Source organism: Jaculus jaculus, chromosome 3 (assembly GCF_020740685.1).
Source record: "Jaculus jaculus isolate mJacJac1 chromosome 3, mJacJac1.mat.Y.cur, whole genome shotgun sequence".
Lineage (NCBI taxonomy): Eukaryota > Metazoa > Chordata > Mammalia > Rodentia > Dipodidae > Jaculus > Jaculus jaculus.
This window is the reverse complement of record NC_059104.1, coordinates 73,230,275-73,250,779: the sequence shown is the minus strand read 5'-3', so window position 1 is coordinate 73,250,779 and position 20,505 is coordinate 73,230,275.

The following is a 20,505-nucleotide window of genomic DNA, read 5'->3' as shown; positions in this document are numbered from 1 at the left end:
ATCCTGCCCCTTCTGATACCTGATGGTCTTGCACTGATGGTATTACATGATGCTTGTCCATCTCCTGTATTGTATATGGAACACATCCACAGTTATGTATCCTCACTCACATTCTTCCTCAAATTTATGTTTATGATGAGGACACAGGCTGCTTATATTTAGCTGTAATATCAGACCACCTGTGGCTCAAGTGGGTTTCCATTCTAGTTCCGCTGTTAGTGGCTGCAGGAATAACAGGATCAACAGCTTTAGGAACATTAGCACTAGTCCTACAAGACCAAGGGTTCAAAACCCTAAATACTCAAGTTAAACAAGATTTAATTAAAGAAAAAAAACTCAGTTTCTAGGTTGAAACAACATGTAGACTCACTGGCAGAAGTAGTGTTACAAAATAGAAGAGGCCTCAACTTGGTTTTTATGAAGCAAGAAGGGTTATGTGTGGCCTTGGGAGAAACCTGCTGCTTCAATACTAACCAATCAGGCATAATTAGAAAAACCCTAGCAATGGTAAGAAACAATCTTCAAACCAAACTTTTTGACCACCATCAACAACAACATCAAAAACAATTGGTACTAATCACTATTCAAGTAGTCCTCCTGACTAACTACTCTTATTTTGGGTGCTGTAGTTTCCCTAACACTCCTTTTGATGTTACTCATAATTGAACCTTGTTTTCCTGTGTGTTACAAATTTTGTCTCATGCCACATACAAATTGCTAAAATATTTGCTCTCTGCTGGCATTATCAGTCTATACAACAGACAGAACTACCCATTCCCTATCAATTACTTGAAAGGGGCACATAAGACAGAGGGGAATGATGAACCAGTCTGACGCCATCTTAGAGTTAGGAGCCATCTTGTTGCTAGGTCAAAATAAGTTCTTTTCTGTTTACTGTAAAACCTAAGCTTGTGTTTGACCTGACCATACTTGAATTGGCCTGGAATTCCCCACACCCTGGCTGTGCCCTGGCCCTTTCTGGAATCTAAGTTACTGTTACGCCTCACCCCGACTGTGCCTTGACTCATATACCCTCCCAAGATGTTATGCCAAGTAATCTTAAACTACTATCTGCTTCTGTATTTTGTTTGTCAAGTTCTCTGTTGGAAACCCTTCAGCCTTGTGGCTTTTGAGCTATAAAAGCCTCACTTCTGTTGTATTCAGGACTGCTGTCTTAAACCCTGCCTTTGGGTGAGACAGTTGCTAACCAGCTCCCAAGTACACAATACAGCTTACTTCAATATGGCCAAATATTTGAGTCAGTAGTCTCTTCTTTGCATTGTGGATTCAATATTACACTTCTAGGGCCTGTGATCTCCCCCACCATAGGCTTTTGACTAGGTTTTCAGTAAAAGTCATATATTCCCTTCTGTAGAGTGGGCCTCCAGTCCAACTGGAGAGTAGTTAGTTTCCTCCATAACAGACATGCCACTATTGCACATGTTAGGTCATTTGGTCTGGCTGGCCAAACTTAAGGCTTGAAGTGGCCACTGTTGTTTATCACTCCTGATGACTTGTCTCTCCCACAGGGCTGCACACAATATAGCTTTTTTTCTAGCTTTCTGTCAGCTGGTCTACAGAGAAGAAATTTTCAGCTCAGCTCCAGCTTGATTTCTCAGTGACTTTGCAGCCAAAGTATGTAGAGTCTTCAGTAATAAGGTCTCACCATCTATTTCTAGTGGAAAACCAAGAGTATTGGCAATAACCTGTAATGTTTTGGGGGCATCAGGGACATCCCTGGCTAACAACTCACTGGAGGGTATTCCATCCCTGGCACTAAGTGTTTTCTAGTAATAATTTATGGCTTCTGGGTGCACCATTAAGAACCAGAGCTTTAATCTTGCCATTGAATGTTATATCATTTACCTGTCTCCACTGTTCTTTTGTTTGAGATTTTTTGTTGTTGTTGTTTCTGTTTCTGTGTTTATTTTTTATTTTATTTTTTTAAAGCATGGGTCTTACTCTAGACAGGGAACTCACAATGATCTTTCTACCTCTGCCTTCTGAGTGTTGGGACTAAAGGTGTGTGACACCATGCATGCTCAGCTAGTCTTTTCATTTTTTTAATTTTTAATTGTTTTATTTGTTTAGTTTCTATTAGTCAGGAGAGGGGAGACATGCTAGGCCTGTACTTGTGTTCACCAAACTCCAGATGCATCTGAAACTCTGCATATGAATTTATGTAGGTAGTGGGGAACTGAACATTGATCAATGGGCTTTGCAGGCAAGTGCCTTAGTTACTGAGCAATTCTGCCAAACCCATAACTTGCATTATTACACATTATTACAGGGGAACCAAAGTCAGGCCCTCATGCTTTTATGGTATCCACTTTTTCCAGTTAACCATCTTCCAAGTCCTTTAAAATATTTTTAATAATCATCTAAAGATATTATTCTTACATGCATAACATATCAATTACATACACTAAAAATTGAATAACCACTGGGTGTAGTGGCATTTGCCTTTAGTGGCATTTGGGAGGCAAAGATAGAAGAATCACTGAGAGTTAGAGGCTGCATAGTGAATTCCAAGCATGAAGTGAGCAAAAACATGCGGCTAGAGAAGAAACTTTACATTCAAACATCCAAATTCTGCCCTGGCCCACTTAAACTAATGACCATTTTATGATTATAAATGTATTAAGTCTTAGTCCTTTCATTTTTGAAAGCTTCATTATTACCATCTCTGGTGCATGCCACACTTACTCCAAATTAACACAAATATCAATAACACTCTTGATCTATCTCAGCATGTGGTCAGCCCACCTTGATACCAGGCTCTTCACTTTATCAAATGAAAATCTTCAAGGATGCAACTTTTCTTTATCTTTGTATCCCCAAACTTACACAGTGTCTCTCATGAAATAAGCATTTGTTGAATGCAATCTTACAAACTGTTTTTCTATGTATCTTTGCTGATGAACTGCTTAGCATCTGCTACAATTTGTGTTGCCTATGTCACTGCAGCTCTTCAGTAAGTTAATTGAAAATTTAAAAAAAAACCATTAAATTCTGTTCTGTCATGATCACACACACAAGATTACTGTGTTTTCTTTGGGCTGCCACATTGAGTAAGTGCAGATATATTCAACAAACATTTGTGGGACTGAAGCCCTGGGAGGCTGTTGCTAGCTTTACCACCAGGGGACACCCAACACAAGCTCATCTTAGCTCCATGAAAAGTGGAGAGAGTTTCTCCTCATACCCTGGTAGGTACCTTCAGAATACCTTTTGTACAAGGAATGTTACTAGAACATGGAAATGTGACCCAACTGAAAATTCTTCTCTAGTCAGTTTTATATATGAACATATGTACATATATTTCTTCATGAATTTTTCCAAAACACAATCTTTTGAATTCAAAGGAGAAACAAACTCTTAAAACTACAACTCAAACCAGATGGTTAGTTGAACCTTAGAAAATATGTAATATGACAGATATAAGGAATCACTGTCCTCTTTACAATCATCATTTAAAACATTCATGGTACATGGCTTAGCGGTTAAGCGCTTGCCTGTGAAGCCTAAGGACCCTAGTTCAAGGCTCAATTCTCCAGAACCCATGTTAGCCAGATGCAGAAGGGGGCGCATGCGTCTGGAGTTCGTTTGCAGTGGCTGGAGGCCCTGGCATGCGCATTCTCTCTATCTATCTGCCTCTTTCTCTCTCTGTCTGTCACTCTCAGATAAATAATAAAAACAAAAAAATTAAAAAACAAATTCATGGTGTAAAAATATGTATAACTTATAATAGATCATCTTTATCATTTTAAGCATGTGATTTTTGTTAATGAAGCATATTAATCTGTCTCCAGAACATTTTTCATCTCCTAAAGTTGAAGCTCCATAATTGCTACTAATTAGCCATTCCCCACTCCCTCAACCCCTAGCATTCTTCATTTCACTTTCTGCCCACAAATTTAACAATTTTTATGTGTGGTCATGTGGTGTGTATGTGTGTGGGTGGACATGTGTGTGCATGTGTGTACACCTGCATGTGGCTAGAGATCAATGACCAGTGTCTCCCTTGATTGATCTTCATGATCGCTGATTTAATTAAACTAGCTATCTGGAGAGCCAGCTCCAGAGATTCTCCTGTCTCTGCCTCCCCAGCACTGGGATTACAGGCATGTGCCGCCATATGTGCTGATGATCTAAACTCAGGTCCTCATGCTCATGCAAGCACTTTACCCACTGAGCTATCTCTCCAGCTCCTTGTTGTTGGTGGTGGTAGTGTATGTAGTGTATACATATGTGTACAGATAAGTGCTCACACCTTTTGCACATGCTCATGGAAACCAGCCAAGGATGTTGGGTGTCCTCCTTTATTACTCTTCTCCTTATTTTCTTAAGACAAGGCCAGCCTGGGTGTTACCCTTCTCTTTACTGGGACAAAGAACCCAACAAAAAGCAGCTGATGGAAAGATTTTTTATTTTGGCTTACAGTCTTGAGCAGAAATTCCAGAATGCTGGAATGGGCAGGAAGGATGGCATTAGCAGAGGCTGGACATCACCTCTGCCACAACTGGTGGAAACAGCAGCAGGTGAGTGAGCAGAGTTCTACCAAGGGGGAGCTGGCTGCAACGCCCCCAAGCCTACTTCCAACAACACAACCTCTACTAGCAAGGATCCATCTCCCAAAGTGCCACTAGCTGCGGACCAAGCATTCAAAACACATGATTTATGGAGGAACATTTGATTCAAATCACCACACTGGGGCTATATGTGACCTTGCCTCAAAAACAAAGCAAACATAAAAACATTTCTAAGTCTACACAACTAGTAGATACTACACACTTTCACTTCAAAGATCCAGAGGAAAGATACTTGATGTGTTCTTACAAGCTTTGTTTTCTCTTTGGGATAAACTTAAATTCTGACCTGAACAGAGCAAGTGGATTATTTGTGGCCAGTAAATTGCTTATGTAAGCAGATCCAAACTTTAGTAGGGCAGCAGGAACTCCCTGTGGAGGTTGCTAAACAACTACAGACCCAAATTTGCCTCTATACTGAAATAAATCCAGAACTCATAAGGGGACTTTTTATATCGTCTTTAAAAATTGGCACCTAAATTTAGCCAACTATTATTTATTTTGTATCTTCTGCTGTCCAACGCCCCTGCTAGACCCTGGGGAGCACGAGTCCTATGGACAATGAGTTGAGACAACAGACAGGGACGCTATTTTGTCCTGCTCAGTGGCCTTCCATAGTATATGTCACCAGGGCAAGCAAATCTAATCTCGAGGGTTACTGTCATTAAAACCCTCACTCCAGAGCGAGCAAACTGGTTAGGCAGTGTACCTTGGCATATACTCCCTGGAACAGACTGGAATAGAGTGTCTCACAGAGACATCTTCAGGTCAGACTGTCGCAAGCACATTGGAACAAATTATTTTTTTAAAAAATGAGAATCTGTATGACTACTGATTAAGTTGTGTGTAGCAGGAAGCAGGCTGGCGGCCGCTATTTATAGCTTGCTGCTAGCAGGGGGCGCTTCCTCGTCACCTCCACCTTGCCCCAGACCGGCTTCCAGCCCAGAACTAGCCTGGCCACGCCTGCGACACCCACGTGAAGGGCTGCAAGGACGCCCCACTGCTAAGTTCAACACACTCTCGGCCGAGCACAAGTGAACCGAAGACTGCGCCCCAGTTCTCCGTTCCAGCCCCACGTAACCTGGCACTGGGGTGCGAGTAGCCTAGAGACCTGTCACAAATCCCTAGGGGGTCGGTGGTGTGCGGGCCCTGGGCCGAGGTGCGCGGGTGCGGCTGGAGGCGGCTGGCGCTTGATGAGAGCGCCGGCGCGAGGATGCAGGTGCAAGGATACCCAAGGAGGGGGCACGCCAGAGGGCACACGCAGGCGCGTAACACGCGCCCGGGGTGGGTGCGGAATGGTGCCGCCCCACACCACAGGTCCAAGAGGGCGAGGGCCGGGGCGGGCCGCGGAGGGCTGGGGCGGGGCGCATCGGCCCCGGCTGCCGCTTGGAGAACCGTCCGGTGCGTTCCTCTGCAGGGATGGAGGCCCTGGCAGGGAAGTCGGGCCCTGGCACGGGGCGCAAGTGTGAAAGGGCACCGCACGCGTGAGACGGAGCTTTCTTTAAAAAGCACCTCGAACCTGGCTTGGGGAGGAACGCTGGGTTCCGCCGCAGCGGAGAGGGGTAGGACGGGCTGGGAGCTGACGGAAGGGTGGTCGGGCGGGTGGCGACGCCTTTGAAGACAGCTTTGGTGCTCCACTCTCCCTGGAATACTTTGGCGAACCATGAGAGAGTTGTGGGGCGCCCAACGGCTGAATGTCTGAGCCTTGGGAAACTTTCAGAAACTGTACAAATTACTGACCAACCTTCCCCACTTCTGGAGATGTGGGCGGAGAGCCTGTTCTTTGGTGAATGTCCCCCTAGTTGTTTCCGTGAAGATGTGCCTGAAGCTCAGGAAGTAGGGTCACCCTAGAACCATAGGGACTCCTAAAGCAACAGACAGTGCTGTGCAAGTGTCTGCGGGCATTCGATCTCCATGGTGAAGCAGGATTGGGGTTGGTTAGAAACGGAGCGGATTCGTCTACATTCTGTTGAGAAGCTTTTGAAAAGTTTGTTTCTTCTTTAAGAAAACTTTAGTTATGAGTGCCATGACCTAACTTCTTGTTCTGTAAGCAACTGATAGTGCATATGTGTATGGAATGTGCATGAACAGAAGAGTGGAAAAATCACTTGCATTGTACAATAATCCCTTCTATTAAGAAACATCATGTCGCGACAGTAGTTTGCAGTAATTCTGAGGCTGTTTGCTTTCTGCCTACTCCACACGCTAGTGAACAGAATTCTCCTGGAGAGAGCGCTGTGTCTGTCAGTATTTGTGACTGGTACTTTAAACTCCAGTTTTAATTTTTATGAAGGTATCTCCAAAATAATGTTTGTGTACAAACTGTACTGGCTTCCTCCTAAAAATTCAAAACCCTGGCGATTTGTATTTGCACATCACTTCATTCACTGCCTATCTGTGGTGCTGTGAAATACTTTGCAAAACAAACATTGAAAGAGTAAAGTGGAACAAGGTAGGGGGTCTTTCCCAAATGTCAGTGTGTTCAAAGTAAACATCAGCTAATTTGGTGCAGATTCCACTAGCTCAGCACTTAGTTCCTGATGAGATAAGCATCAAATAAGGGATGCACGTGTCCCTATAGTGTGAAGTAATTCACAAAACAGAACTGTGGGAAACAGATTAGACAGTGTTATTAACTAGCACATGACTGGACGTGGTCTGTCTTTAAAAACAAAATGGGGGGGGGGTGAGTTTGAGGCCACCCTGAGAATACATAGTGAATTCTAAGTCAGTCTGGGCAATAGCAAGACGCTACTGCAAAAGAACAAAAATAAAACAACAACAAAAAGGTAACAAAATTTTATTTTTTGCCAGTAAGAAAAGAATTTTGGCCAATTTCCTTTAATAATACTATTTAAGTTATTGTATTCCATTTTCTTAGATAGCTTACACAATAGGTTTGGAGCTTGAATATGGAGAATTTTAGCTATAGTCTTTGTATGCTATGACACGAATACATGCCAACCTAACAGTAAATGAGAACACATGACTTTTTTAAGATCTATACTATTTCATACATTGGGTTTGTAATGTACTAATACAGCATGAGGACATTCCAGAATGTAAAAAGGCCTTTGAGAAGCCTTTTACCTGTGCAGAAAGCCTGGGCGCAGAGAGTGTAGTTCTATGGTAGAGCATATGACTGCAGAAAGCCTGGGTCCAGGATCCAGTTTGGAAGAAACTCAGCCAAACTTAGCTGGTGACTTTACTCACTTCATTGCCATGTCTCTTCCCAGGAGAAGTGGTCAGAATTTGTATTTTGACCTATCTTTGCAAATTTGCATCTTCTCTCTCTCTTTTAAAAATGTATTTATTTGTTTAAGTCAGAGAGAAGGAGGGAGTGAGGGAGAGAGAGAGAGAATGAGCATGCCAGGGCCTCTAGCCACTGCAAATGAACTCCACAAGCATGCACTGCCTTGTGTATCTGGCTTATGTGGGTCCTGGGGAATCGAACCTGGGTTCTTAGGCTTTGCAGGCAAGCACCTTAATTACTAAGCCATCTCTCCAGCCCAAGTCTGCCTCTTCTATAGGCTGTGACTGAATCTCCTGAGGCCGAGGACCATATTCTTGTTATTTTAATATCCAGAATGTATGCTCAGTGCCACACACAGGAGTGAGGTTTAATATTTAGTGGAGGGAAAAACATCCAGTATTGTACATGGGACCATAACAGCACATCTATATGTATAACAACAAGTTTATTTTGAATTTCAGTAGAATGCCTATAGACAATAAACAAATAAATAGTTTCATCTAAATTTTAACTATGGTACAAAACCTTCATCATGGCTTGTGTTTTAAAAATTGCTCTACATCTAAATCTGAGTCTTAGTAGTAATGTTTGCTTTAAGACTTTTCTGTGCTCTTACATTTTTTTTCTTTTGAAAAGTTAGTGGTTTAAACTTGCTATTAACAACTAATTATACTGAGTATAAAATCATGTATTTTTTGTCCACTATAAATTCTTGCTCTTTCATAAATCATTTGCTCATCTATTCATGAAAATCCATTTTCTGCAAGCTTTAAAATGAATCTTTTAGCCAAATACAGTGGTTTATGATCTGTAATCCCGCATATGGGGGACTGAGGCAAGTGGACTACCATGTAGCCAGCCTAGGTTATATAGTGACTTCTAGGCCAGCTAGGGGATGAGAGTGCAGAGAGAGAAAAAGAAAAAAGCATTATTTTGACTTGCATTTTGTATCAGTAATGTAAATGGAATAATAAAATACTATAATTATCAAGTTGTGGGGGGGGGGTTATTCACTAAGAGTTAAATATCTGAGTTTATGTGCTATTTCCAATTGATATGATGAATGGTATTTATTATATTTACAAATAATAATATTTAAGAATTTTAAATTTTTAATTAGTTTTGAATTTCTTAATCTTATTTGTTAGAGAGAGAAAGAGGAAGATAGAAAGAAAATGGGCACCATGCATGGTGGCACACACATTTAATCCCAGCACTTGGGTGGCAGAGGTAGGAGGATCACCATGAGTTTGAGGCCACCCTGAAGACTACATAGTGAATTCCAGGTCAACCTGAGCTAGAGTGAGCCCCTACCTCAAAAAAAAAAAAAAAAAAAAAAAAAAAAACTCAGAAAGAGTGAGAGAGAAGGAGCATGCTGGGACCTCCAGCCACTGCAAACAAACTCAAGACACATGCACCACCTTGTGCATCTTGGCCGACTTGGGTACTGGGGAATCAAACCTGGTCCTTAGGCTTCATGGGCAAGTGCCCTAACTGCTAAAACATCTCTTCAGCCCCAAATTTTAATTATTTTCCTATGTGTTTGAGATATTTATGTGCATATGTATACCTTGTGTGCATGCTAAAGAGTTCAAAGAAAGATATATTATATCCTCACACTTTTATCATATTTCCCAGAGACTGCCTCGCTCATTGAACCGGGAACTCCCCCTATTTTTTTAGATAGATTGGCTGAACAGTGAGCCCCAGTGATCCCCATGTCTCCACCCCTCTCAGCACTGGAATTACAGGTATGTGCAGCCATACCCAGCTTTTTATGTGGGTTCTGAGATTGAATTCATGTTCTTTTGCCTGCACAAGTGCTCTTATCCACTGACCCTTCTCTCTAGCCCATAATTTCTTTTAACTTTTTATTTCCAACCTCCATACATATACACAATATACCCTGATCATAATCTTCTCCAACCATCCTTTCCCCTCCTCCATCCCCTTCATTGAATCTCTTCTTCTTTCCAGTGAGTTCCTCTTCTATTTTGATGTCATCACTTTTTTTTGTTGCGATTCTTGTATAGGTAGTGACAACCACTAACTATATGAGTTCATGAATACAATAGCCACTTTGTGTCTGGATGACAGCTTTCCATAGCACTCCTCCCATCCTTTGGCTCTTACATTCTTTCTGCTACTCCTTCCTCAATAGCCCCTGAACCTTGGAAGGTGTGATAGAGATGTTTCACTTAGTACTGAACACTGTAATGTCTCTTCTTCTCAGTACATTGATGACTTTTTGAGTATCTCCAATAATCATCTTCATTTGAAAAGAGAAGCTTTTCTAAGCCAAAAGTAGGAGTTATATTAATTTACATAAATAAGCATACGTATCTAGAGGTTATTTTGATGGGTATAACATATTCAGTCAGTCAAACAACAGTAGTAGCTTCCCCTCTAAGGCTTTTGATTAGATTTTCAGTACCACACAGAAATTGTCTTGCATAAAGCAGGTCTCAGATCCAAAGAAGTTTTGGTTTCCTCCATATCAGACTTACCACCATTGCCCTAGTTTGCACATTTTGCCTGGCTAGCCAATTGTGTAGCTTGCAGGGGCCATTTCTTGTTATGACTATTGGTGACTTTTTTTTCCCCAGAAAGCTACATAGCATTTTCCAGTCCAGGAATTTTTATGAAAGCTAAATATGTATCTTTAGACAGGAAAATTAAAAGTTTAAGTATACTCTAGCCTATGTTTCTAAACATATGTGTTGAGTTGTATTAGAATGGGGCTGGCAAGTTAAGACACTTGCCTCCAGAGCCTAGCAATCTGAGTTCGATTTCTCTAGTACCATACAAAGCCAGATGCACAAAGTGACACACGTCTTTGGAGTCATTTGCAGTGGCTGGAGGCTCTCGCATGCCAATTTTCTCTGTCTCTCTTCTATGTCTCTATACTTGCAAATAAATAAAAAATTAAATACCAAAATGAATATGATATAATGCAAGAGGCAGTTGCTGAAGCCTGAACAACTTACCTGCTGTATACTCCAGAGAATGCATGTAGAAGAGGAAGTTGAGTTGAACTAGAAGTCACAAGTGGGGATTTTGCTTGCTGGAGATGGCACTAAGCAAGTATTAAACCCTTTCTGAGTCTCCACTTCCCACTTTCTCGCAAGGTTTTTAGTACCACTGTGTTGTGATTCCATATTTCTTCTCTACGTAATGAGTTAGACTCTTGATGATATCATTTGAATTAATAACAGGGAAATTTTAACATCCAACTGTGTTTGTGGGGTCAGTTCTAGACATACCACTAGACTGCCTCTCTTTGGTGTTTTAGACATAACAAGAGCCTGTTTATATCTCAGTTGGGCATGTTAAAGTGCCCCTTTTTTCATTTAATGCTATCTAATCTTTTTCATAATCCAGCTCTTGGAAAGGAGTGTACTAGTAAGTTCCATTTCACTTGAAAGTAAAGATACATTTTTATTATTCAGTTATTCAAATTTAGAGGACTAACATTGGAGTAAGTACGTTAAAATTAACATCCATGGAAATAAAATGCTTGGCTAAGTGGCACTTCTAGTGCAACTTATAACCCTTTCACAGAATTCATTTTTTTAATCTTTTTGATTTGTAATGACAATTAGTAACTGGCAGAAAAATATAGAGCTGGCCAGGCTGGAAGAGGGAGGGTACATCTTAGAAACAATTGTGTTTTTGATCACACTCCAGCTGTTAGCATCTTCCTATCAATTGAAATGAAGTTTGACCAGCTGTTAGTTTTCTAGTAAGTGTAAAACTCAGTGGAAATGGTAACTCAGTGCTGATTTCCTGAAACAATATTTTGCTTAAGTTTCTCAAGAAGAATGGATGAAAAGTTAAGTACATTGTTAATGTTGCTCTTCTTAAGTATGAAACATTGAAAACCTTTGTTTTCAAATGAATATGTGTTTTAATTCCTTTCAAATTAAAATTGGCTCTGAATGCAGTAAGGCAATGTAATGGTACACCTGTGGGCCCAGCTACTGGGAATGGTGAGGCAGAGGACTGCACCACCACACAAATTCAAAGCTAGCCTGAACAATGTCTTTCTCTCCAGAGCATTACATTTAAACATTAAGTACTGGACTGGGCAGATGCTTAGTCAGTGCTTGTCATGGAAGTGTGAGGACCTCAATTTGGACTCCCAGCACCCACATGAATGCTGAGCAGGCATGGCAGTCTATCTGTAATCCCAGCACTCAGGAAGCAGAGAAGGGGGATCAAACTGTCTATCTAGACTGAGCTAAATTGGCAAGCTCTGAGTTCAAGTGAGAGACCCTTCTCGATAAATGAGGTGGAAAGCAATCAATCAAGAAACCTGATATCAACCTCTGATCTCCACTTGAACATTCACCTGCATGTGCATGTGTATCCACACATGTAAACACATACCATAGCACCTGGGGTGCTAAGGCAGCAAGATTACCACAAGTTTGACCAGTCTAGGCTACATAGCAGGACCTTGTATCAAAAAAATATAAATAAGGCTAGAGAGATGGCTTAGCGGATAAGCGCTTGCCTGTGAAGCCTAAGGACCCCGGTTCGAGGCTCCATTCCCCAGGACCCACATTAGCCAGATGCACAAGGGGTCACACGCGTCTGGAGTTCGTTTGCAGTGGCTGGAGGCCCTGGTGCGCCCATTCTCTCTCTCTGCCTGTTGCTTTCAACTAAATAAATAAAAATAAACAAATTTTAAAAAAACATAAATAGGGACCTGGGGAGATAGCTCAGTGGTTAAAGACACTTGTTTGCAAAGCCTGCCAATGTGGGTTAAAGTCCACAGCCACCCTTATAAAGTCAGATAGAAAAAAAGTGCTGCATAAGCCCAGTGTTCTTTTGTAGGGGGTAGGAGGCTCTGGTGTACCCAAACACTACACATGTAAATGAATAAATATTTTAAAAATAAATAGTAAAGTAAAGGAACATGAATTTTTTCATTTAAAACTAGGGATTGCTGGGCATGGCGGCACATGCCTTTAATCCCAGCACTAGGGAGCCAGAGGTAGGAAGATCGCCATGAGTTTGAGGCCACCCTGAGACTACATAGTGAGTTTCAGGTCAGTCTGAGCCAGAGTAAAACCCTACCTTGAAAAAAAAAAAAACAAAAACAAAACACTAGGGTAGCAAGATTTCCTTAAATTTGTATTTTGTAGTAATACTGGAAAATACTAAAATTGGCATATATATTTAAATATTTAAAAGATTATTAGGTTTGTTGTTTCTTTTCTTCTTAAAATTTTTTAAAATATTTATTTGACAGACAGAAAGAGGCAGAGAGAGAGAGAGAGAGAGAGAGAGAGAGAGAGAGAGAGAGAGAGACAGGTTGGTGGGGGGGAGGGAAATGGGTGCACCAGGGCATCTAGCTGCTGCAAATGAGCTCCAGATGCATGTGCCACCTTGTGCATCTGGCTTACATGGGTCTTGGGGAATCAAACCTGGTTCCTTTGGCTTTGTAGGCAAGTGTCTTAACCACTATGCAATCCGTCCAGCCCCTAGACTTATTTTTCTATACCCCAAATATATATGGTAAGACATTAGAAAAAATAAACTGCTGGCCAAGTGTGGTGCATGTCTAACCCAGCACTTGGGAGGCAGAGGTATGAGGATTACCATGAGTTCAAGGCCAGCTTGAGACTACATAGTGAGTTCCAGGCTAGCTTGGACTAGAGTGAAACTCTACCTTGAAAACTCTCTAAAAATTAAAAACAAAAAAAATCTTATTTTTAAAAGCATACCAAATCAGTTTCTTCTTTATTGAGTTTACACACACACACACACACGTACATTTTTTTTTTTTTTTTTGAGGTAGGGTCTCACTCTAGCTCAGGCTGACCTGGAGTTCACTATCTAGTCTCAGGGTGGCCTTGAACGCTCAGTGATCCTCCTACCTCTGCCTCCCAAGTGCTGAGATTAAAGGCGTGCACCACCACCGCTGGCTACAGTATGTATTTTGATCATAATCCTCTCCCATTCCTTTCTTTTATACCCTTTTCCCCATCCCCTGAAATACTTCTTATTTCAAATTAGTTCCTCTTCTATTTTTTTTAAATATTTTTTGTTCATTTTTTATTTATTTATTTGAGAGCGACAGACACAGAGAGAAAGACAGATAGAGGGAGAGAGAGGGAATGGGCGTGCCAGGGCTTCCAGCCTCTGCAAACGAACTCCAGACGCGTGCGCCCCCTTGTGCATCTGGCTAAGGTGGGACCTGGGGAACCAAGCCTCGAACCGGGGTCCTTAGGCTTTACAGGCAAGCGCTTAACTGCTAAGCCATCTCTCCAGCCCACATTTTTAGTTTTTATTAACCTTCCACCCATGCCCTCCTCTCTACTTAGCATTTTTTTAAAGTACTTTATTTATTTGAGAGAGAAGGTAGCCAGATAGAGAGGGAGAGAACCAGCACACCAGGGTCTCTAGCCGCTGCAAATGAACTCCAGATGCTTTACATGGACTCTGGGAGATTGAACCTGAGTCCTTTGGCTTTGCTGACAAGCATCTTAACCACTAAGCCATCTCTCCAGCCTTCCATTTAGCATTTTAAAGCTTCAAATAAACAATATCTATAGCCAAGGAAATCTAAGTGCAAATACCACAGAGCTAGAAAAAACAATCATAAGAAAATTCTATGAATAAATTCATGTAAATAGCTGGGTGTGGTGGCATACACCTTTAATCCCAGCACTTGGGAGGCAGAGGTAGGAGAATCACTGTGAGTTCGAGGCCACCCTGAGAATACATAGTGAGTTTCAGGTCAGCCTGGACTAGAGTGAGACCCACCTCGAAAAACAAAACAAAACAAAAAAAAAAAAACAAAAAAAACCACAATTCATGTAAATAAAACTTGAAACATAAGTGTTGTAAAGATTTTTCTAAAAGATACTAATGAACAAAATTGACTCAAGTAGCAATCTGATGGGTGTGGTGGCACACACCTTTAATTCCAGCACTTGGGAGGCAGAGGTAGGAGGATTGCCATGAGTTTGAGGCCACCATGAGACTACATAGTGAGTTCTAGGTCACCCTGAGCTAGAGTGAGACTCTACCTCAAAAAACCAAAACAAACAAAAAATCTAACAGTCTCACATGTGTTTGTAGCGGCTAATGAAACTGAATTTGTAATCTAGACTTCCATCACCCTTAAAAATAGAAGACATTAGTTCCAACTTTTTTTTGTTTAAGGTCTCACTGTATGTAGCCCAGGCTGATCTGGAATTCACTGTGTAGTCTCAGGGTGGCCTCGAACTCATAGTGGTCCTACTACTTCTGCCTCCCAAGTGCTAGGATTAAAAGGTGTGCACCACCACACCTTACCCAAATCTTTTTAATAGTGTTTATTGGGAAGTTTAATATATGAACATACTACAAATTGGTAATATTCCCATTAGGCTACCCTCTTTTGCCCTGTCTCTTCTACCCCAAACTCTTTTTTTTTAAAAAAATATTTTGTGTATTTTTATTTATTTATTTGAGAGTGACAGAGAGAGAAGGAGACAGTTAGAGAGAGAGAGAGAGAGAGAGAGAGAATGGGCGCGCCATGGTCTCCAGCCTCTGCAAACGAACTCCAGACGCATGCGCCCCCTTGTGCATCTGGCTAACGTGGGACCTGGGGAACTGAGCCTTGAACTGGGGTCCTTAGGCTTCACAGGCAAGTGCTTAACCACTAAGCCATCTCTCCAGCCCTACCCCAAACTCTTAAAGGAGATTCTTGTATGAGGAGATAATTCAGAGAATTTTAAGCATTTCAGGTTTAAATAACCTGTATGATAAAATATGATAGTATAAAAGTTTAAATCAACCTTAGATGTGAATAAACAGGAATCCAAACAAAGCAATAAATAGGAAATTGAATACTCTAGCAAATCATTGGACTGCGGAGATAGCTCAGCCATTAAAGGTGCTTTCTTGTAAAGCCTGCAAGTTTGGGTTCAATTCCTACCATCCACCTTCAAGTAGACCCTAAATACGGCCTGTGCATCTGGCATTCATTTGCAGCAGCAAAGGGCCTGATACACACATACACACACACACACACACACACACATTTTTTTTTTTTAAAGAAGCAAATTGGGCTGGAGAGATAAGGTGCTTTCCTGAGAAGCCTAAGGACCCATGTTGGATCGCTCTCTGGATCCCCACCTAAGCCATTGCACAAAGGTGAGGCAAGCGCAAGGTCACACATGCCCACTAGGTGGCCAAAGCATCTGGAGTTCCATTGCAGTGGTTGAGGCTCTGGCACACCAGTTCTTCCCACCCCCACCCTTACTTTCTCTAAAAATTAAAATAAAAAGAGAGAAAGAAAAAGAAGCAAATCAAGACAAGGACAGTGTATCCTTGCAGTGCTAATGCAATCACTGTCTAAAACTCATAGAAAATGGGGGGAATGTGCTGTATTAACTCCGGAACATAATTATGGTATAGAAAAAAGCACCACAGACTCCAAATAAAACTTCTTTAGCATGATAAAAGTTAAAACATTAAGACATTTTTTTTTTTTCAAGATAGGGTTTCACTCCAGCCTACTCTGACCTGGAATTCACTGTGTAGTCTTGGGGTGGCCTCAAACTCATGACAATCCTCCTGCCTCTGCCTCCCAAGTGCTGAAATTAAAGGAGTGTGCCGCCACACCTGGCACGTTAAGAAATTTAAAATATAAATGAGCTAGACATGAAGGCACTATCTTGTAATCCCAGTACTTGGGAGATGGAGACAGACAGATCAGGAGTTCAAAGTCAGCTGGGCTACTTGACAACCCTGTCTCAAGAAAATAAATGGCTGCTAAAAAGAAAATAGTATGTCCAGTAGTAAACTTTAGAAGTATTTGTATTAGAAGTCAACAAACACTCTGGACGGAGGGGGGGGGGGGGTGAGGGAGGGAGATAATAGGCCTGCCGGGGCCTCCAGCCACTGCAAACAAACTCCAGACGTGTGCGCCCCCTTGTGCATCTGGCTAACATGGGTCCTGGGGAATGGAGCCTCAAACCGGGGTCGTTTGGCTTCACAGGCAAGCGCTTAACCGCTAAGCCATCTCTCCAGCCCAGGACCTGACTTTTTAAAAAATATTTTTACTTATTTATGAGAGAGAGTGAGCATGGGCGTACGAACATGCTTGCCAGGGCCTCCTGCCACTGCAAACTCCAAATACATGTGCCACTTTGTGAATTTGGCTTTACATGGGTACTGAAGATACTAGGGATTGAACCCAGACTGGCAGGCTTTGAAAGCAAGTGCATTTAACCACCAAACCCTTTGAGGACCTGAGTTCTGTCCTGAATACCCAAGTAAAAAGCTGTCATGGCCACATATACCTTTAACCTCAGTACCAAGGCAGGAGAACCACGGGGCTCCTGGTCAGCCAGTTTAACACCAGCAACAACTAAATACATACGTACATATATACATACATAACCAGAAACTCCAGGGTCAGTGAGAGATGCCCTCTCAAGTTAATATGGCAGAAGAACAGTAGAGAAGAATATCTAGTAGACACTTTATGTTCTCGGTCTCCATACATTTGCACGTGGGATACCACACACATACCAATAACTAACAAATAAATAAATCAACTTTCTGGATAAACCTACCTGTGACTCAAAATTCCACATAACAGTGTTCAGATAATTGCACATACTTCATCAAAATTAATTTTCTTAGCCCCATCACACATTATATTATCTCTAATTAATAAATGTTTTATGTTGTCAAGATAGGGTCTCACTTTAGCCCAGGCTGACCTGGAACTCACTCTGTGGTCCCAGATTGGCCTCAAAATCAGTGATCCTCCTACCTCTGCCTCCTGAGTGCTGGGATTAAAGGGGTATGCTGCCACACCCAGCTCAGCAGTTGTTTTTTACTGTGCAAACATCAGTATGCTCAATGCTCTAATTCCAGACCTTTTTCCTCCTCCTCTTCCTTTACATGATCTCCATGCAACCTGAAGATTTTAATTTAGTTGTTGTCACCTTTGGGGGTTGGTGTATGAAGCAGGATCTCACCATGTAGCCCAAGTTGACCCAGAACTCTCAGTCCTCCTACCTCAGTCTCAGGAGTTCTGGGATTATAGGTGTACACCACCTATGGTGGTTTGATTCAGGTGTTCCCCATAAATATAGGTGTTCTGAATGTTAGGTCCCCAGCTGATGGCAATTTGGGAATTAATTTGGAGGCAGTGTGTTTTGGGGGGCAGACTTATGGTTGTTATAGCCAGCTTCTTCTTGCCAGTGTTTGGCACACTCTCCTGTTGCTATTGTCCATCTGATGTTGGCCAGGAGGGGTTGTTCACTCTCTGCTCATGTCATCATTTTCCCCTGCCCTGATAGAGCTTCCTCTTAAGTCTATAAGCCAAAATAAGCTCTTTTTCTCACACATTGCTCATGTTCTGGTGTTTTCTGCTAGCAATACAAAACTGACTACAATATCACCACACCCAGCCCAAGTGTTTTAACTCCTACCTATTTCATGACAACTCTCAGATGTGACCACCAGCCTGGACACTTGTACATCTCAGGCATTTTAAATTTTACATGTCCAAAATGGAATTCAGGATTGCCATATACTCCCCCACCTGTTCCTTTTCTGCTGTCCCCATCTTAGGAAAGGACAGTTCCAGTCTACCATTTTGTAGCCATGAGCACCACTGTCCTCAGCTCCCCTTTGGGCCTGCCCTCAACTCCTCTCTGGTCCTGTCCATTCCATCCCATTGTAATGGCTTATTATTGCAGCCAAGCAGGCTCAGTTGTCTCTTGTCACCTGACCTATTACTGGGTGTGGCCTCTTTGAATGACAGCAGACCTCCTTGTTGTAGGTTAAAGGTTATGAAGTCCTGCCTATCCCTCTAGTCCATTCTGAACACAGAGCAGTGGAGGGGTCCCAAGAGTATCCAGAGCCATTGTGTCACTATTTAAACCTGATTAGACTTTCCCATAAGCCAAAACTAGATACTTTTTCTTCCTGCTGCAGCCTGGCTCCTACTGGCTTGCCATGTCCTCTTTCTGGCAGGGCCATGCTCTCTTGGAAACCCTCACTGCCCAGACCTGAACTCTCTGCTTTGCTGTTGAGGCTCTCTGCTTTGTTTTCACACCTATGTATCCTGTCCCACACAGCTTCCCTCTGCTGTCCAGCTACCTGACCCTCTGTGCCCCATTCCTGTTTGCTGTGTCTCCACAGCATAGAAGTCACCTAGCAGTCTGACTTGACTTGTATTGTGTCTCACTAATCTGGAATATGTCCAGCAAAAAACCCTCATCCCAAGAAGCTACTTAGCAAAGCAGCCTGTTGCAGGCCTTCCTCAATTGCTGTATGCTACCCATGATTGCAGTGGGCTGCCTATGCTGCAGAGGGCAGAAATGTCCTTTTTATCCTTCTCAATAGACTTTATTATCTTCTTGAGGACTAGAGCCTTGCTCTGTCCTGAGATGACCTCTTTCTTGACCTTGGTTACAAGAATCTTGTCAACACTTCAGGGAAGTTTCTTCTCATGCCTGATGTTGAAGAAAGAGAATTCTTGTCTTCCCATTTTCCTTGATTCTTGTTGTAGCAGCCAGTCTCAAGTTACTGGGATGAACTTCCAGACCAGACATAGTTATAGAGGAAGGAAGTTATGGGGAAGTTCCATTATGGCAGAAGAAGGTGGCCCACTTTCACAGGCTCAGGCAGAGAGAGAAAAGCCTCAAAATCTACCAGCACAAGCAAGCACACTTTAGGAATTCCAGGCAAAGCTCAGGTATTTTGCAGGTCTTTAGACTGGAATTCCAAATCCACCCCCATGCCTTAGGGCTGGACCCTAGGATCTACCCACACCTCCTTCAGCTAGGTGGCTACAGCTCTAAATTACAAACTTTAAGAAAATCTTGAATATATTGGGGGCCATCCATTCAAACTACCACACTTGTGATTTTACCCTTGTGCTCTCTTACATCTATAACTTTCCCTCTTGCAAGTACCTTGGGTCCCACACCTCTTTGACCAAGCTATGACTAACTAACTGTAGGTTTATTTTAAAAAATGCTCTGGCTTGTTTGACTCTTTACTATTTAACTTTTTGAGTTCTTTGTATATTCTAGATATTAAAGGTATATGATGGAGAATGGAATTTCAAAGGGGAAAGTGTCAGAGGGGAGGGAGGGAATTACCATGGGATATTTTCTTTTATAATCATGAAAATGTTAATAAAAATTTAAAAATTAAAAAAAATGCTCTGCACCACTGCCTCAATTTATCCCCATCCACTATCATCCAAGCCTTCACCTAAACTTTGTTTTCCTACACTCCCATCAGACTGATCATTTTAGTAGAATCAGTGGCCTCCTTTTCCTGAGAACAAAGGGCCTTTTAACCATCTTAAATGCTCTGAAGAATGTTGACACACCCCTCTTCAAAGTCCTCAGGTGGCTCTCAGTGCCATGCTGGCTTCTGAACTGAGAATGGCATTCTCAGGTACCCTGTCTTCAGTGTTCTGTTACCCTCAAGCTCCTCCCAAGTTTTCTCATACTGTCTGGTCCATGTTGACTTTATATGCTGCAGAAGATACCTGATTTCTTCTTCCTCTAAGATAAGAAGTTCTGAACTTCCTAGATACTTAGGAGGGTGAAGATCCCTTCAGTTCAGGAGTTCAAGGACAACCTGGACAACATAGTAGAGATTCAGACTCATAAAAAAAAATGAAACAAA